Genomic DNA, 17,971 nt, shown 5'->3' on the forward strand with positions numbered 1-17,971 from the left:
CTCAACCTTTTGCATCAGTATGCCTGAGGGATGAGAATTTACTCCCAAATTCCCATCTGAATTTGATCCCATCAGTAATGGGTTCACTACAGCAGTCATTCTCAAATTGGTAAGGGGTTGAAGATTTTTATCTATTTTTTTGAGATTTAATTCACATACCATAAAATTTGCCCTTTTAAAGGATAAGCCATGTCAGTGGTTTTCAGTATATTCACAAGGGTGTGCAACCATCACAGCTGTCTAATTCTAGAACATTTTCATCACCCCTAAGAGAAGCCCTATACCCATTAACAGTCACCGCTCACCCTGCCAGCCTGGAAACCACAAATCCACTCTCTGTCTCTGTGGATTTACCCATTCTGGACATTTCATATAAATAGAACTGTTCAATGTGTAGCCTTTTGTGTCTGCCTTCTTTCACTTAATATAACATTTGCAAGTTCTTCCATACTGTAGCATGAATCAGTACTTATCCTTTCTGGCTGAATAATAATTCCATTGTGTGGATAAATATACCACATCTTGTTCATCCAGTAATGGACATGTGGGTTGCTTCTACCTTTTGTACAAGTTTCTGTGTGAATGTATCTTTTCAGTTCTCTTGGGTGTGTCCCTGGAGTGGAATTGCTGGGTCATATGGCAACTCTAGAACTTGTTGAAAGACTGCCAAGCTGTTACCCATAGCAGTGGATAGCCCACCAGCAGTGTACAAGAGTTCCAATTTCTCTTCTTCCTCACTAACACATTATTATTATTTAACTTTTTAAAAAATTCTAGCCATTTCTAGTGGGTACAAAATGTCACCTTATTATTTGCATTTTGACTTGGTTTTAATTTGCATTTCCCTAGTGACTACTGATGTTGGGCAGCTTTTCATGTGCTTGTTGGCCACTGGAATGTCTTTAGAGAAAGATCTGCTTGACTCCTTTGCCTGTTTTTTCATCTGGATTGTCTTTTTGTGGTTAACTTATAAGAGTTCTTTATGTATTCCAGATTACTAGACTCTTCTCTATGATTTGTAAATATTTTATCCTATTCTTTAAGTTGTTCACTTTCTCAGTGGTAACTTTCAAAATACAGGTGTTTCATTTTGATGGAGTCCAGTTTGTCTGGCTTTTTCTTTGGTTTGTGTTTTAGGTATCGTGTGTAAAATCATTGCCTGATTCAAGATGACAGGAAATTTAACAAGTTTTTAACAAAATTTAACATGAGTTTTATAGGTTAGTTCTTATATTTAGGTCTTTGACTCATTTTGAGTTAAAATTTGTATATGGTGTGAGGTAGGGGACCAACTTCATTCTTCTGCATGTGGCTATCCATTTGTCCCAGTACCATTTGTTGGAAAAAATTATTCTTTCCCCCATGGAGGTCTTGGTACCCTTGTCAAAAACCAGTTAAGCATAATATATGAGTTTATGTCTGGGCTCTCAATTCTATTCCATTGGTGTCCATTTCTGTCCTTGTGTCAGTATCACGTGATATTGATTGCTGTTACTTTGTACTAAGTTTTTAAAATTGGGAAGTGTGAGTCCTCCAACTTTGTTATTTTTCAAGAGTGTTTTGGCCCTCCAAGGCCCCTTGCATTTCCATATGAATTTTAGAATCAGTTTCTCAATCTCTGCAAAAATGCCAGCTGGGATTTTGATCAGGATTATGCTGAATCTGCAGATCATTTTAGGTAGTAGTGTCATAACAGTATTAAGTCTTTAATCCATGAACAGAGGATGCCTTTTTATTTATTTAATTTCTGTAGAAATATGATGGATTTTTTATTCTTGCAACCTTGCTGAGCTCATTTACTAGCTCTAATAGCCTTTTAGTGGATGCCTTTGAATTTTCTATATAAGAGGTCATATCATCTGCAAATAGAGATAATTTAATGTTCTTTCTGATCTGAATGCGTTTTACTTCATTTTCTTGCTTAATTGTCCCTGGCTAGACCCTCCATTAGTGGAATGTTGAATAGAAGTGGTGCAAGCAGCATCCATGTGTTGTTCCTTATCTTGGGGGGAAAGCTTTCAGACTATCACCATTGAGTATGATGTTAGCTGTGGGATTGTCATAGATGCCCTTTGTCAGATTGAAAAAGTTCCTCTCTATTTCTAACTTGTTGAGTGTTTTTATCATGAGTTTTGGATTTTGTCAAATGCTTTTTCTGTGCCTATTGTGATTATTTTGTAGGTTTTGTCCTTTTTTGCATTAATGTATTACATTGATCAATTTTCATGTGTTGAGCCAACCTTGCCTTCCTGGGATAAATCCCCAGGCAAGTGGTCACAGTGGGATTATGTTTTTATATGTTGCAGAATTTAGTTTGGTAGTATTTGCTGAGGGTTTATGCATCTGTATTCATAAGAGGTATGGGTCTATAATTTTGTGATTTCTTTCTCTGGCTTTAGTATCTGTACTGCTGGCCTCATATAATGATTATGAAGTGTTTACTCCTCTGCTGTTTTTTGAAAGAGTTTGAGAAGGATTGGTGTTAATTCTCATTTGTTTGGTAAAACTCACCAGTGAAGCCATCTGGCTCTGAACTTTTCCTTGTGGGAAGTTTTTTGATTACTGGCTCACTGTCTTTAGTTTTTACGGGTCTTTTCTATTTCTAGTTAAGTCAGTTCCTATAGTTTGCATCTCTGTAGGTAATTGTCCATTTCATCAAGTTTATTTTATTCATTGGCACATGATTGTCTATAAGGTTCCCTTGTAATCCTTTTTTATTCCTGCAGTGTAGGTAGTAATGTCCCCTCTTTCATCCCTGATTTTAGTAACTTGAGTCTTCTTTCTTTTTTGCTTGGTCAATTCAGCTAAAGGTTTGCAAATTTTGACCTTGTCAAAGAACTAACTTTTGGTTTCATTAATTTGCCAATTTTTCTATTTTGTATTTAATTAATTTTTACTCAGATCTTTGTTACTTTCTTCTGCTGCTTGGTTTGGGCCTAGTTTTTTCTTTCTCTTTTTTTCTCAAAGTGGAAAAACTTCAGCTCTTTCTCCTTTGTTAATATAATTATTTACAGCTATAAGTTTTCATTTAAGCACAGTTTTGCTCATCAATAGGGTTTTGGTATATTGTGGGTTTTGTATCAGTTATCCCAATTTTTTTTTTCTAGTTTCCCTGTGATTTCTCTTTTGACCCATTTGTTGTTGAGGGGAGTATGTTGCTTAAATGCCACGTCTTTGTGAATTGCCCAAATTTCCTTCTCTTACAGATTTCTAATTTCATTACATTGTGGTTGGAAATATACTTTGTATGATTTCAATCATTTTAAATATATTGAGGCTTGTTTCATTACCTAACATATGGTCTATCTTGGAGAATGTTCCATGTTCACTTGAGAGAAATACATATTCTGCTATAGGGTGGAGTGCTCCATAGATGTCTCTTAGCTCTAGTTGTTTAATAGTGTTGTTCAATTTTCTTGTTCCTCTTTTATCTTCGATCTAGCTGTTCTGTTATTGAAAGTGGAGTACTGAAGATTCCAATGATTATTGTTGAATCTATTATTGTTTCTCCCTTCAATTATGTCAGTTTTTGCTTTATGTATTCTAGGGCCCTGTTGTTAGGTGCATGAGTAAGTTAAAGGATTTTCAGAAGCCGCAGAGGTTATTTAGTACATCTTTATCCCTTGAGATTCACTGGTTCAGTGGCTCTCCTGATATTTCCAGCCAACTCTGTATGCTAGAGAATTCACCTGAGTGTTTAACTTTATTCTCTAGAGCAGGCTGTGTTGAGGTTGGCTTCTTCCTCAATACCTACAAAATATTTTTTTCTTCTAGCAGTATTTTCATAAATTAGTAAGATAGTTCCTCCCCACCTCACTTTATTCCAGTAAAAATTAACCTAGTTTGTTCCCTTTGCTCTCCTTCCCATTTATGGTGAGTTGTGATTTTCCTTCATAAGCAGGAGATGTAAGAGTGTTTAATGACAATGCTACTGTCTGTATTAATGTGCTTTTGCCTTTTCACATTGTTTCAAGCCCTAGCAGAGAGTAAGACTTTTTTAAAATAGTAGGTGCTTTTCAGAGCCAAATACAGAATTTTTACAAGAGCTAAGAAATGAAATGAGTGAATTAACAGGATGGAGCTTTCCATCAGTCTTAGGAAAGATTTGTCATCTGCCATTGAAATTTGAACCTACCATTTTATGGCTTTGAAGTTTAACTGGCACCATTAAGTTTTTATGTTTCAATTAGTCTTGGTCTCTGTTAACTCTGAAGGCGGTATGTTGTATATATGTGCACGTGTTTGCACGTGTTATCCTTTACATGGGCTTTGGTTCCTTAGAATCAGAGTTCAAATTATCATCCAAAGGCAGTTGCTTATTTCTTCACAGTCACAGCGCTACCAACAGTGAAGTCAGCTTTATGAATAGAAGAAATGTATGAAGTTGAGTTTACTTGTTTACTTGTTTACTACTTTAAAAATTGTTTACTACTTGTTTACTTGTTTACTACTTTAAAAATTAGAAGATGACCAGAAATTAGTCTGGAACAGATGGATATTTCACTTTGAAGCCCTTACTGGAAAACTTTGTAATCCTGAAGAATTAGGTGGTTTTTGCTTTTTGTTTTCTACACATACCAAAAGTAAAAAGTGTTTCTCAAGAGTTTTATTTCAAGGAAGACTCAGTGTTTACAACAGACAAAAGGTAGGTAAGAATACGGTCTACAGTCCAAAGAGCCTCCATAGGAAAGCAGTTCCCTGATCATCTACCTGATGGCTTCAGACATTTATAGCCACTAAAGCCCCATGGGATTAAATCTAATTTCTCTTCAGCCAGCTGGGTTGTAACTGTAGACTTTTTTTTTTTTAACTGTAGACTTTTTAAATAGTTGAGAAAAGATCCTGATGGTTCTTTTGACTTTTTATCTACAAAAATATTCGGTTATGTTAAATTCCTTATCAGGACAGTTTAAGAATAGAACCTAATGGCAACAAATAGAACAAAGAATCCAGTCTAGATAGAAACTGCCATTCCAGAACTCTGCTGTGAAGCTGGGCAGGAAAAAACTAGCAGCCCCAGATCTCCCAGGATGTGGCAGGCACTATGCTGAGTGGTTTACATACATGATAATCTTTATCTTGGCAACATCCCAATCAGAGAAGGGATAGTTCTTTCTTCTTTTGCAAATGAAGAAACTTAGAGAATACCCAGAAACTTGGCCGGAGATTGCTCACCTATTAAGTGGCAAAGTCAGAAACGGAAGCAGCCCAGGGATAACGTTCCTGACCACCAGCCACCCTCCAGCCCTGAGACCATTGGGCCAGCATTTGGAAAGTGTGCATGGTTCTCACTCTTAAGGAATTCTTAGGTTCAGGGAAGAAACAGGACCATGAACAGAGGGAACTATTTGAGGGCTGAGCTAGTGCATGCATGCACGTACTCTTTCTGTGTACATGTGTGTATATACACACACTTTTTAAAGTTAATGATTAATCACAATAATAGCTAACATCTAGTGCTTACTATGTGGTAGGCACTCACTCTTTTAAGCATTTCACACATTAACTCATTTAATCCTTGCAACAACCCTTTTGTTAACCCCCATGTTACAGACAAGGAAACAGGTTTAGAGAAATCCAGTAACTTACCACGGCTGTGTTCTTAAACCCCATTCTGTTTTGCACCTCAGAGAAGCTCATCAAGTGGCAGGGCAGATCATGGGGCATCCTGACCACGGGCCCTGTGTGCACAATGCTCGGTGGTAGGAAAGGCTGAGAAGTATGATGGCTGGGGTCAAGGACACAAGCAGGTGAGAGGTGTCCTGGGCTGTTACAGACCGTGGCTTTTCCAGTGGGGAGCCTTAAGGAGGCTCATGCATTTTTGGAAAGTGTGAAATAGATGCAGACTGGAACCTAAAATTAAATAAATGGAGTCACTAAAGAAAGTAGGTAGAGGTGCCGGCTTAGAACAGCACGGCTCAGAAGCTGCTTTAGCACACAAGCCAGCAAGCAAGAAATAGGCTGGAAACAGGGCCTATGATGAGAAGATTCTAGAAACCCATGGGTAAGGAGACATCTAGGGAGAATTCACCCAGCACAGGAGAGCATCCGTACAGGAGAGCTGCACCAGTGCACCTGCAGACAGCTCAGAGAGGGGAAGCATTGTCTTTTCTGAGGAGTGGAAAAGGCAGGTAGAGGTCACAAGAGCGAGGGTGGCTGCCAAACCCGAGCACAGGCTGAGAAGGAGGGGTAAAAGCACACCCCAGTGATGAAAAGATGCCCAGGATGGGTGTGTAAAATTGGTGGCAAGAGCCTGGCCAGTCTCTGAGGGGGCTCCAGGAAACTGAAGAGAAATCTAGTAAGTCTGCAAAACATATCCAGTTCCCTTACTCTTGTTTCCTTTACCTTCAAGGTTTTCATACAAGTTCCTTTTGAGGAAAATACACGTTGGTCTTGCTGACCGAAGGGAAAGGGGTTCTCTCACCCTGAGTCTCTGCCCTCTGCCTCAAGATGGCGCCCTTCCTTCCCTGCGGAGGCCACCCCTAAGCTCAGGGTGCAGAGGCAGAAGTGGAGCGCTCAGCCCGAGGTGGCCCTGACGTGACCTCTCCTTCCGAGAGGCTTCTTTACTCGTGATCCCCACACCCCGCCACCACACACCACACACCACACATGGCTGAAACAAGACCAGCCTAAACAGGTGGACGGTGAAGGGTCTTTCAGAATTCAAAGGCACAATTTACTTTTTTTCAGACCCAGAAAGGCCGAATTTCTAGCACCTAGCTTCTGGTGACTTGTGTAACCTAACTACAGTAGAGGAGAGCTGTATCTTAGGGGTTGGGGAGGTTTATAGAGGCAAAAATGAAAGCGTAATCCCAATGGCATTTGAAACATCATTCAGATCCGGGTGCAGTGCCAACAAGTGGGACCCGAGACTGCAAATAGCTACAAAACATCAGAGTCCTGTCTCCACAGGGCAGGCGCTCCTGCTGCTGAGCAACAGGCAGAGTCACCTACACTCTTTAAACGTCATTTACTGCTAGGCAGGTATAAATGCCCCTTGGAACTCAGGCTCCCACATGGAACTGGGGTTCGGAGTGGAGTCCTCCTTAGCTGGGAGTCAGCACAAACAGCCAGGGACAGGTGAGGAGGTTCACAGCCACAGCACAGAGAATTTAGCTTCCCATGGAGGCCTGGCCCTGCTAAGCCTGGGGCAAGACACTGAATTTCCATTGCCTCTCTGCATACCTCACCTACTCTGCCAGCTCGATGAATGGACACACAAAGCAGGCAACCCCTGGGTGTTGAGGTTGACGTGATCTGCACCACGTTCAAATGTGCAGTCCAGCAGCTGGGCTATGAGCCTGGACCAGCCCCCTTCCTGGCTGGGTCAGTCACATAGCCTCCTTCAGCCTCAACGTCTTGCCCCTGAGTTCAAGTCACAGTAGCAGCCATACAGAGCTGGGAGAGTGAGGACGGGGCTTATGCAAGTGCCTGGCACATAGTATTCCCCAGTAGTATCTGTTGCTTCCTTCCGTATATGAAAAGCACTGATCCCTAAAAAGTGCCTCTGGGTGTTGGTGATGGGAAAGCCTTGCACAGGCGTCCTCCAGCCCAGGGAAGGCCCCGCCCTGCTGAGGTTTTGCAACTGGTCTTCTGTTCGATGTTCTGTCCACTGGGCACCACTGCCTTTCCCCCCTGTTCAGCCAGCACGCACTCATCTTCCTGGAGGCTACAGAGGTCCCAGGCCCAGGTGAGAACTCTAGCAGCCTTTTGAAAAGACTCTTGGAAAGGCTGTCTTGCCTCAAGCACCAATTCCTGATTTATAAGAAGAAAGCTTTATGTGAAAATTCTAGTCATTTATCACTTTCAATAGGCTGCAGCCACCAGTAAGCCTAAGGCATAGTGATAAAACAAAGCTGTGCCACGTAGGAGCAAATATATCTGCCTGATCTGGAGATAGGGCCTGCAGCAGGGGACTAGAAATAAGAAGAAAATAGAACACGAGGGCTCTGGGAAGGAGGATAGGAGACACCCTCCCGCCCTCTGGAGCCTCACTCCAAGGGAATTCTTGATGCCTCAGGATAAAGAAGACTTGAGCATGGTCTAATTTCTATAAGAAGGCACAAGGTACAGTTGTGTAGATTATACTGTAACATTAATTATAGGAACACGGGGAGGATTCTGTAGTGAGAGCAATCCTTATAATTTGCCGGGTCCTTCAGTTATCAAGCTGGTCTGTTGGTAATAGCATTCAAGTTGACTTGTCTGTCTTCACTGGTGTAATAATCTTTTTGGAATTTCTGGAAAAGAAAGAGAAGCAGTAGCAACGTTGTGATTTTTTTTTTTTAATCAAAGTTGTTACCAACACCTTTGTAAAGTCCTTGGAAAGTTTAAATTTTAATTGAATTTTGATTGCCTTAGAAAAAGTATACCTTCTCATTTATTGTAGCCATTTCTTATACGGAATAAAAAGCTTAAATTGGTCAGGTTCCTGGGTGGCTCAGTTGGTTAAGTGTCCAACTTCAGCTCAGGTCATGATCTCACAGCTTGTGAGTTCAAGTCCTGCATCGGGCTCTGTGCTGACAGCTCAGAGCCTGGAGCCTGCTTTGGATTCTGTGACTCCTCTCTCTGCTTCTCTCTCTCTCTCTCTCTCTCTCCCTCTCTCCCTCTCTCCCTCTCTCCCTCTCTCCCTCTCTCCCTCTCCCTCCCTCCCTCCCAAAAAATAAATAAACGTTTAAAAAAACTTCAATCGGTCAATAGTATTGCATCTAAGGAATTTGAATTGTACTAATTAATTAAATATATTGACTAAATGTAATTATATTGTTTTTTTTTTTTTTTTTTTGCAGTTTGAACATAACTACCATCTAAGGTATTTATGTGTTAAGAGTATAAAATTGTGGGGCACCTGGGTGGCTCAGTCAGTTAAGCATCTGACTTTTGATTTTGACTCAGGTCAAGATCTCATGGTTCATGGGATTGAGCCCCGCATCAGGCTCTGCGCTGAGCATCAAGCCTGCTTGGGATTTTATCTCCCTCTGTCTCTGCCTCCTCGTACTCACTCACACTCTCTCTCTCTCTCTCTCTCTCAACACACATAAACATTTAAGAGTACAAAACTGAAAGATGCCTTTGCTTTGGATTCTGCTTTACCTGGATTTCAGCTCTAGCTTTATGATTTTGAGGTAGTTATTTCACCTCTGAGCATCCATTTTCCTCTCTCTGAAATAAGAATAACACATCTGTCTTGCAGTATTGTTGTGAAATTATACATAAATTTAAAATTTCCCCCTTCAACCCTTTTTCTTGTACTTAAAAATCATCTTAAATTATTTTCCTGAATAAAATGCAAATGGTAAAAAAAAAAAAAAAGTCAAAATAGTACAAAAGGGTATAAGGTGAAGGTACATCTCCCTCCCACTCTGATGCAGTCCTCAGTCTTCTCCCAGCAATCTCTGTTGCCTAAGTTTTACGTGTGCACTTGCAGAGAGATTTTGTGCATATATAAGCATATTTTTTCATACATACCTTTATAATTGTTAGCTTAATCTACATACTGTCCTTCCCCAACAAAATCTCTTCTGCGCATAGTTTTAGAACAAGTTATCAATTGGTCACTGATCTATTAAATTTCCTTTAGCCCAAAGGTAAAAAAAAAAAAAAAAAGACATTTTTCAGCCTTTCTGCCAAACAAAAGAATCCCTACCTTATAGCTACAGAAGAGGGCCACAGATGACAGTGGGAATATGGTTATCCATAGCAACAAATTAGCATCAGGTATTTTTTTTTTAATTTTTTAATGTTTATTTTAGAGAGAGACAGAGTGCAAGCAGGGGAGGGGCAGAGAGAGAGGGAGACATAGAATCTGAAGTAGGATCCAGGCTCCAAGCTGTCAGCACAGAACCTAACGTAGGGTTTGAACTCACAAACCATGAGATCATGACCTGAGCCAAAGTCGGATGCTTAACAGACTGAGCCACCCAGGTGCCCCTAGCATCAGGTAATTTAAGAATGAATGTAACATCATTGAAGAAAACTATACCATTTAAGTCCAGAAGTCTCCAGACCTCACACTGTCGCAAGATGCTCTAACATTTACATTTGTAAGCAATTAGGACTTGTGCTTTTGTGAATGCTTTCTGTCTTCAGCTTAACCTTGCAAGGTTCTCCTAAATGGCTCTACTCTACAGTTTTCTGTTCCCTTTTTGCAACTACATCAACAACTCCCTTAAGTTTGCCTAAAATTTCTTCTCACAAAAGCTTGCAGTTTCAGAGCAGAGACAGGCTTCTTTGCTAGAACGGAATCAGAAAACAAGTACTTAACACAGTTTGAGACCAAGAATACAGGAAGCAATAGGTTTGCCAAAAAAAGAACACATAGACTATAATTTTCTTCTTGCCCAGTATTTGGAGATTATTCCATATCAGTGCCTGTGGATCTGTCTGCCTCATTCTCTTTAATATTGACAGATGCTTTGTATATTGAATCAATTCTCAATTGATGAATATTTCAGTTGTTTTAAGTCTTTATAATCTTTACAAAGGCTGTATAACAACTAAAATCAATGATACACAGAAATAGCATTTGGTGGTTAATTTCTAGCTTCTTTTCTGTTTCCTTTTTTTCTTTAAGTTTATATACCACTTTTAGTAATCTCTGCACTCAGCATGGGGCTCAACCTCATGACCTCCAGATCAAGAATCATGCTTTTCCGGCTGAGCCAGCCAGGCACCCCTCTTGTCTGTTTCTTAGTGCAAAATCCCTCTTTATGTCATGCTAGGGGAGTTCCAAGTTAAAACTATCTGGACACAAATTAGTGATGTGATCGGGATAGTGTGCATCCTAATCAATTCAATTCTGTAGAGTATTTGCTGGCATAATGTGAAAAGACAGAGATAAAATCCATCTGAATTGTACCCATAAGTTTATGGTCTAATTGGGGAAGAAAGATGTAAGACAGCAAATAGAAAAACACCATAATAATTAAAGTACTTACATTTTTCAGGGAATTACAAAGTCTCTTTTATTTTTTAATGGCATTAATCAATTTCAGGATTCTGAAGAAAACTTCTGAAAGATTGTAAGCCACATGAATGGGGGCTCTAAGTCATCAATAATAAGTTGATCACATTTCTGCTTCTGCTAATGTCATACTAGCTTGTACTTCCAACATCATACCAAGCACAACAGAGAATCTGGAAAAAGCATCTTTTTAATGTTCTATTTTAAGGCATTGAAGAGCTATCAGTGTGGTGAGAACTTGAGGAGCCAAGAACACAGAGGAAAGGGAACTATGGCAATATGAACCCAATGTTCAACACTGCTTTTCTTTTTGAAGCATTTTCCAGTTGGTAAACAATGGCTGAGAAGTGACCAGAATGCGGGGGTGAATGACTGAGGAGAGCTCAGGCAGTCTTACTGGACTTGTGAGACAGTAACTTGGAGTTCAGAGCACACCAAGAACAAGGAGCCCTGATAAGCACCCTAGGCTTTCCACTGGGATCCCCAAAGGGCTATACCCTTGAACTAGATACAGGTTGAACCAGAATTTGACTAACCCTCTCAAAGACTGAAGCCTGACTTTGAATCTGCTTAATTTCTAATTGGATGGAAGGATATGCCCATAGCCTAAGTGATATGTCCCTTCCCAATAGAAAATCCTCCAGAGGAGGATACCACCAGCAGCAGCCTCAGATTATCTCTACAGTTTTCATATGTACTGTCCAACAAGCCATCAAAAATACCAGACATACTAGAAGACCAAACAACCAAAAAACAGGAAAAACAAAAAATAGTAGATCCACAGAAATACAAATATCAGAAACATAATAGACTTTAAAATAACTTCAAGTATGTACAGGAAACTGATAACAAGATGGATAATTTCAGAAATAATGGAAGCAGCAAAAAAAAAAAAAAAAAGATAAATGGAAATGTGAGGACCGAAAGTAGGAACCTCACAGAAGGTTTAATATCAACTTAAATATAACTGAAGAAAGGATTTGTGAACTGGAAAACAGGTCAGAAAATATTCAACCTGAAGCACAAAAGGAAAAAGAGAAAGAAAATACAAAAAAGGTCACAAGAGAATTTAGATGATGATGACAAAAAAATCTAACATACATGTAATTCAGGTTATAGAAGGAAAAGAGATAGATTGAGGCAGAAGCAATATTAGAAGAGAACATGGCTGAGAATTTTCCAAAACTGACAGAGACATCAAACCACAGATTCAAGTAAAACCAACATATGTCATTGTAAAACAGAAAAGCAAAAACTTTAAAGCAGAGAAAAAAGATATATTACTGCTTTTTTTTTAATTTGTTTTTAATGTCTTTATTTTTGAGAGAGAGATACAGAGAGAGACAGAGTGTGAGTGGGGGAGGGACAGAGAGAGAGGGAGACACAGAGTCCAAAGCAGGCTCTAGGCTCTGAGCTGTCAGCACAGAGCCTGATGCGAGGCTCGAACCCATGCACCGCAAGATCATGACCTGAGCTGAAGTCAGACACTTAACCAACTGAGCCACTCAGGTGCCACAATATATTACTGCTTTTTGATTGAGAAGAAATTCACATAACATCAAGTTAACCAGTTTAAAGTGAATAATGGCACTTAGTATATTCACAGTGTTGTGTAACCACCGCCTCTGTCCAGTTATAAAAAGCTTTTATCATCCCAAAAAGCAAACCTCTGCCTATTAAGTAGTCGCTCCTCATTCTACCTTCCCCTCCAGCCCCAGGAAAATACCTATCTGTGTTCTGTCTGTGGATATACCTATTCTAGATCTGCCATGTAAATGGAATCATACAAATTATGTAATCTTTTGTCTGTCTTCTTTCACTTAGCATGATGTTTTCAGGAACCATCCACATTTAGCACATACTTCATGCCTTTTTATGGCTAATAGTCCATTGTGTGTGTGTGTGTGTGTGTGTGTGTGTGTGTGTACATATATACATACTATAATTTGTTCACTCATCCGTTGATGGACATTTGGGCTGCTTCCACCTTTTGGCTATTGTGAATAATGCTGCTCTGAATTAGTGTACAAGAATCTGTTTGCATCTCTCTCTCCAATTCTTTTAGGTATATACCTGGGTGTGGAATTGCTGGGTCCTATGGTCACCATTCCCACCATCAATGTACAAGAGTTCCAGTTTCTCTACATCTTCATCAACACTTGCTGTTTTCTTTAAAAAAAAAAAAAAAAGTCATTTCAAGGCTTAGGTCTTGAACTCAGGGTTGTGAGTTCAAGCTGTGTACTGGGCTCTGTGCTGGGCGTGAAGCCTACTTTAAAAAAAAAAAAAGACAAAGTACACAATTTTAATTTTGATTGAGTCCAATTTGTCTGTATTTTCTCTGGTAGCTTGTGCTTTAGGTGTCATATCTGAGAAACAATTGCCTAATTCAAGGTCACAAAAACTTTCAACTTTAGCTCTTACATTTAGGTGTGTGATCCATTTTGGGTTAATATTTATGTATTAGTGTGAGGTAAGGGTCCAACTTCATTCTTTTGCATGTGGATATCCATTTGTTCCAGTACTTTTGGAAGAGATTATTCTTTCTTCTTTCCCCCTTTGAAGGGTCTTGGCACCCTTGTTAAAATACGAGCAGAGGTATCTGAGTGGCTCAGTTGGTTGAGCGTCCAACTTCGGCCCACATCATGATCTTGTGGTCTGTGAGTTGGAGGCCCGCATTGGGCTCTGTGCTGACAGCTCAGAGCCTGGAGCCTGTTTCAGATTCTGTGTCTCCCTCTCTCTCTGCCCTTTCCCCATTCATGCTGTCTCTCTCAAAATAAATAAACGTTAAACAAATTTTTTTAATTTAAAAAAACGTAATATATGAGTTTGTACACTCTCAATTGTACTTCATTGATCTATCTTTATGCTAATGCCACACTATATTACCGTACTTTTATAGTAGCTTTGAGATCAAGAAGTATGAGTCCTCCAGCTTTGTTTTTCCTTCTTCAATATGAGATATGTTACTTTTAAAGTAGCAATAGAAATGATAGAACTGATACCAATAGACTGATAGTTGGTGTCTTGACAAACAATGAAAACCATAAAACAGTGACGTGAAGTGTTAGCGGGGAAAAAAACCCTCTCAACCTAAATACCTAGGAAAAAATCCATCAGAAATAAATACATATAAAATAATTCACAAGGATGAAAAGTACAGCATAGGGAATACAGTCAATAATAACTGTAATAACTTTGTGTGCTAACAGATGGTAACTACACTGTGGTGAGCATTACATAATTTGTAGAGTTGTTGAATCACTCACTGTTGTACATCTGACACCCATATAACATTGTATGTCAAGTATACTTCAGTAAAAAATAAAATAAATGAAATGCTTTGTTCCAAAAATAATGAATAAAACACACAAACAAGCCGTTTTCCAACAAACAGAAATACCGAGAGGGAATTCTTCAGGAGGAAGGACAGTTATTCCATACAGGAACATGGAGGTGCGGGAAGATTAAAGAGAGAAAAAATGGTAGATATTGGTTAACCTGAATGACAGTTGATGTATAAAACTCTCAGTAGTGATGTCCTGTGGAGATTACCTGACATCAGTTGCACAAAAGGTAGAAGAGGGTAAAAGTGCTCTTTAGATATTTGCATTGCCCAGGAGTAAGTAAAAATACTGATTTGTATTAAGACTTTAATAAATAAAAGATACATGTTGTGATCAGGGTGACAACTAAAAACAGTAGTAAAATAGTCTCTAGACTAGCACAGCCACTGAAAGAATAGGAAAATAATATATAATAAACTTATAGAGGGAAAAATAGAATGACAAAATTATCCAAAAGAAGAAATATTTTTTTAAAATAGAGGAGGGAGGCCTGGGTGGCTCAGTCAGTTGAGCGTCGACAGTTGATGTCGGCTCAGGTCATGATCTCACGGTTTGTGAGTTTGAGGCCTGTGTTGGGCTCCACACTGACAGTACAGAGCCTACTTGGGATTCTCTCTCTGTCTCCCAGTCCCTACCCCGCTCATTTTCTTTCTCTCTCTTTCTCTTTCTCTCTCTCCCTCTCCCCCTTTCTCCCTTTCTCAAGATAAATACACTTTAAAAAATTGCTTAGGGGCACCTGAGTGGCTCAGTCAGTTAAGTGTCCCAACTTCAGCTCAGGTCACGATCTTAATGGCTCGTGGGTTCAAGCCTCATGTCAGGCTCTGTGCTGACAGCCCAGAGCCTGGAACCTGCTTCAGATTTTGTATCTCTCTCTCTCTCTCTCTCTGCCCCTTCCCCATTCACCCTCTGTCTCTCTGTCTCCCAAAAATGAATAAACATTAAAAAAAACTTTTTTTAATTGCTTAAAAAAATAAAAATAGGGGCGCCTGGGTGGCTCAGTTGGTTAAGTATCTGACTTACACTCAGGTCATGATCTCACAGTTCGCGGGTTCAAGCCCTGCATCAGGCTCTGCTCTGACAGCTCAAAGTCTGGAGCCTGCTTGGGTTTCTGTGTCTCCCTCTCTTTCTGCCCCTCCCCCGCCATCTCTCTCAAAAATAAACATTAAAAATAAAAAAGAGGAAAGGAACGTGGAACAGGAGGGGCAAATAAAAAACAATAAAATGATAAATTTAAATCTCAATTTGTCAGTAATGAATATAAAATGATTACTCAAATACAAAGATAGACTAGATTTAAAATTTATAAACACACATGCACATCTATATGTGTGACACTTCTTTAAGGAGGCGGGACTGTTGAAAATACAATGATAGAAAAATATAGATCATGTAAACATTAACCAAAAGAAAATCATTGCTGTATAAATATCAGACAAATATGCTTTAAGATAAAGAGGGACATCTCATAATGATGAAAAAGTTAATCCATCATGAAGAAAACAATTATAAATTTATGTACCTAATATATGCTCAAAATATATGAAGCAAAAATTGACATCTAAAAGAACTAACAATTCCAACATCATATATTGGGAAGTTTATACACATCTGTTTTTAACAAGCAAATACTCGTCAAGGATCTAGATTTGAACAACACCATTAAAACAAGGATGTAATTGACGTATATATAGCACTCATCAACTACAGGATATATATTATTTTCAAGTGCATATAAATCACTTACTAAAATAGACCATGTACTGGGAGATAAAGCAAATTTCAACAAACATATAAGATTGAAATCATATAGAGTATGTTTTCTAACCAGTGAAATTAAGTTAAAAATCAATAATGAAACGGTAATTAGAATGATCCCTAGACGTTTGGAATCAAGTAATATACTACCTTTTTTTAAGATTTTATTTTTTTAATCTCTACACCCAATATGAGGCTCAAACCCACAACCCCAAGATCAAGAGTGTATGCTCCACCCACTGAACACGCCAAGCACCCCTCAATTAATATATTTCTAGGGGCGCCTGGGTGCCTCAGTAGGTTGAGTGTCCGACTTCGGCTCAGGTCGTGATCTCACAGTTTGTGAGTTCAAGCCCCACATGTGAGGGTCACTGTTGTCAGCATGGAGCCTGCTTCGGATCCTCTGTCCCCCTCTCTCTGCCCCTTCCCCACTCAAGCTCTCTTTCTCTCAAAAATAAATAAATATTAAAATAGATATGTATATATATATATATATATATATATATACACATATATATATGTTTCTATATATTTCTAAAAAGCTTATAAATCAGAGAAAAAATTGCAGTGGAAATCATTTTAAAATGTTTAATTGAATATGGATATAAATATGACATATCAAAATTTGTGTGATACCAGTAAAGTTGTTTAGAGGAAAATCTGTGACCTAAAATGCATATATTAGAACAGAAAAAAGCTAGAACTCAGTGTTCTAAGCATTCCTCCCAAATAAAAACCAGCAAACTAAATCAAATGAAGAAAATAATAAAGATCATAGATGAATTCAATGGAAAACAAATCTACAATAGAAAAAAATCAACCAAGCACAAAGTTGTTTCTTTAAAAAGGCTAGTAATAAAACTAACAAAACTCTGCTATCAAGATAAAAGACCCAAATGACCAATATAAGGGATGAAAAGGGGGCATCACTATAGAGCCTACGCATGAAAATAAATAATAATAAAGTTTATAAAAATAGAAGATAGAATGGTGGTTACCAGGGCTGGTGGAAGGAGGGAAAAGGAAGTTGTTTAATGGATACAGAGTTTCAGATTTGCGAGATGAAAAGTTCTGGAAATATGTTTCACAGCAATGTGAATACACTCAACACTATTGAACTATATACTTAAAAATAGTTAAGATGGCAAATTTCATATTCTGTGTTTTTTACAATAAAAAATTATAAAAGGATATTATGACAATTCTGAAATTTAAATGAAACAGACAAACCCCTGAAAAAATGCAAAGTACCAAAACTGACACAAGAAAAAATGGGAAATTTGAATTCTGTATCTAGGCAATAAATTAAATCAGGAGTTTAAAAATCTTCCCCCAGAGAAAAGCTCTAGGCTTACATGGTGTCAGTGGTGAATTCTCTCTAACATTTCAGGAGGAAATGACACCAATCTTACACAGATTTATCCAGAGAAGAGAAAAAGAAGAAAACTTCCCAAGACTTTCATTGAGACTAGTATACCATTACTACCAAATTATAAAAAAGGATATTACCAAAAAAAGGAAAAATTACAGGTTAATTTCTTTTATGATTACAGATGCAAATACACTAAATAAAATATTAGCTCAATGAATCTGACAATATATAAATAGGAAAAAATTGCAACCAAGTTGGATTCATTAAAAACTGCAAGGTTAGGAGAGCCTGAGTGGCTCAGTTGGTTGAGCATCTGACTCTTGATTTCTGCTCAGATCATAATCTCACTGTTCATGAGTTCGAGGCCCACGTCAGTCTTAGCACTGATAGTGCAGAACCTGCTTGGGATTCTTCCTCTCCCCCTCTCTCTCTCTCTCTGACCCTCCGCCACCTCAAAATAAATAAATAAACAAAATTTTTTAAAAACTGCAAGGTTGAAAATCAGTGTGATTCAACACATTAACAGAATAAAAGTGG

This window comes from Lynx canadensis, chromosome A1, assembly GCF_007474595.2.
Source record: "Lynx canadensis isolate LIC74 chromosome A1, mLynCan4.pri.v2, whole genome shotgun sequence".
NCBI lineage: Eukaryota > Metazoa > Chordata > Mammalia > Carnivora > Felidae > Lynx > Lynx canadensis.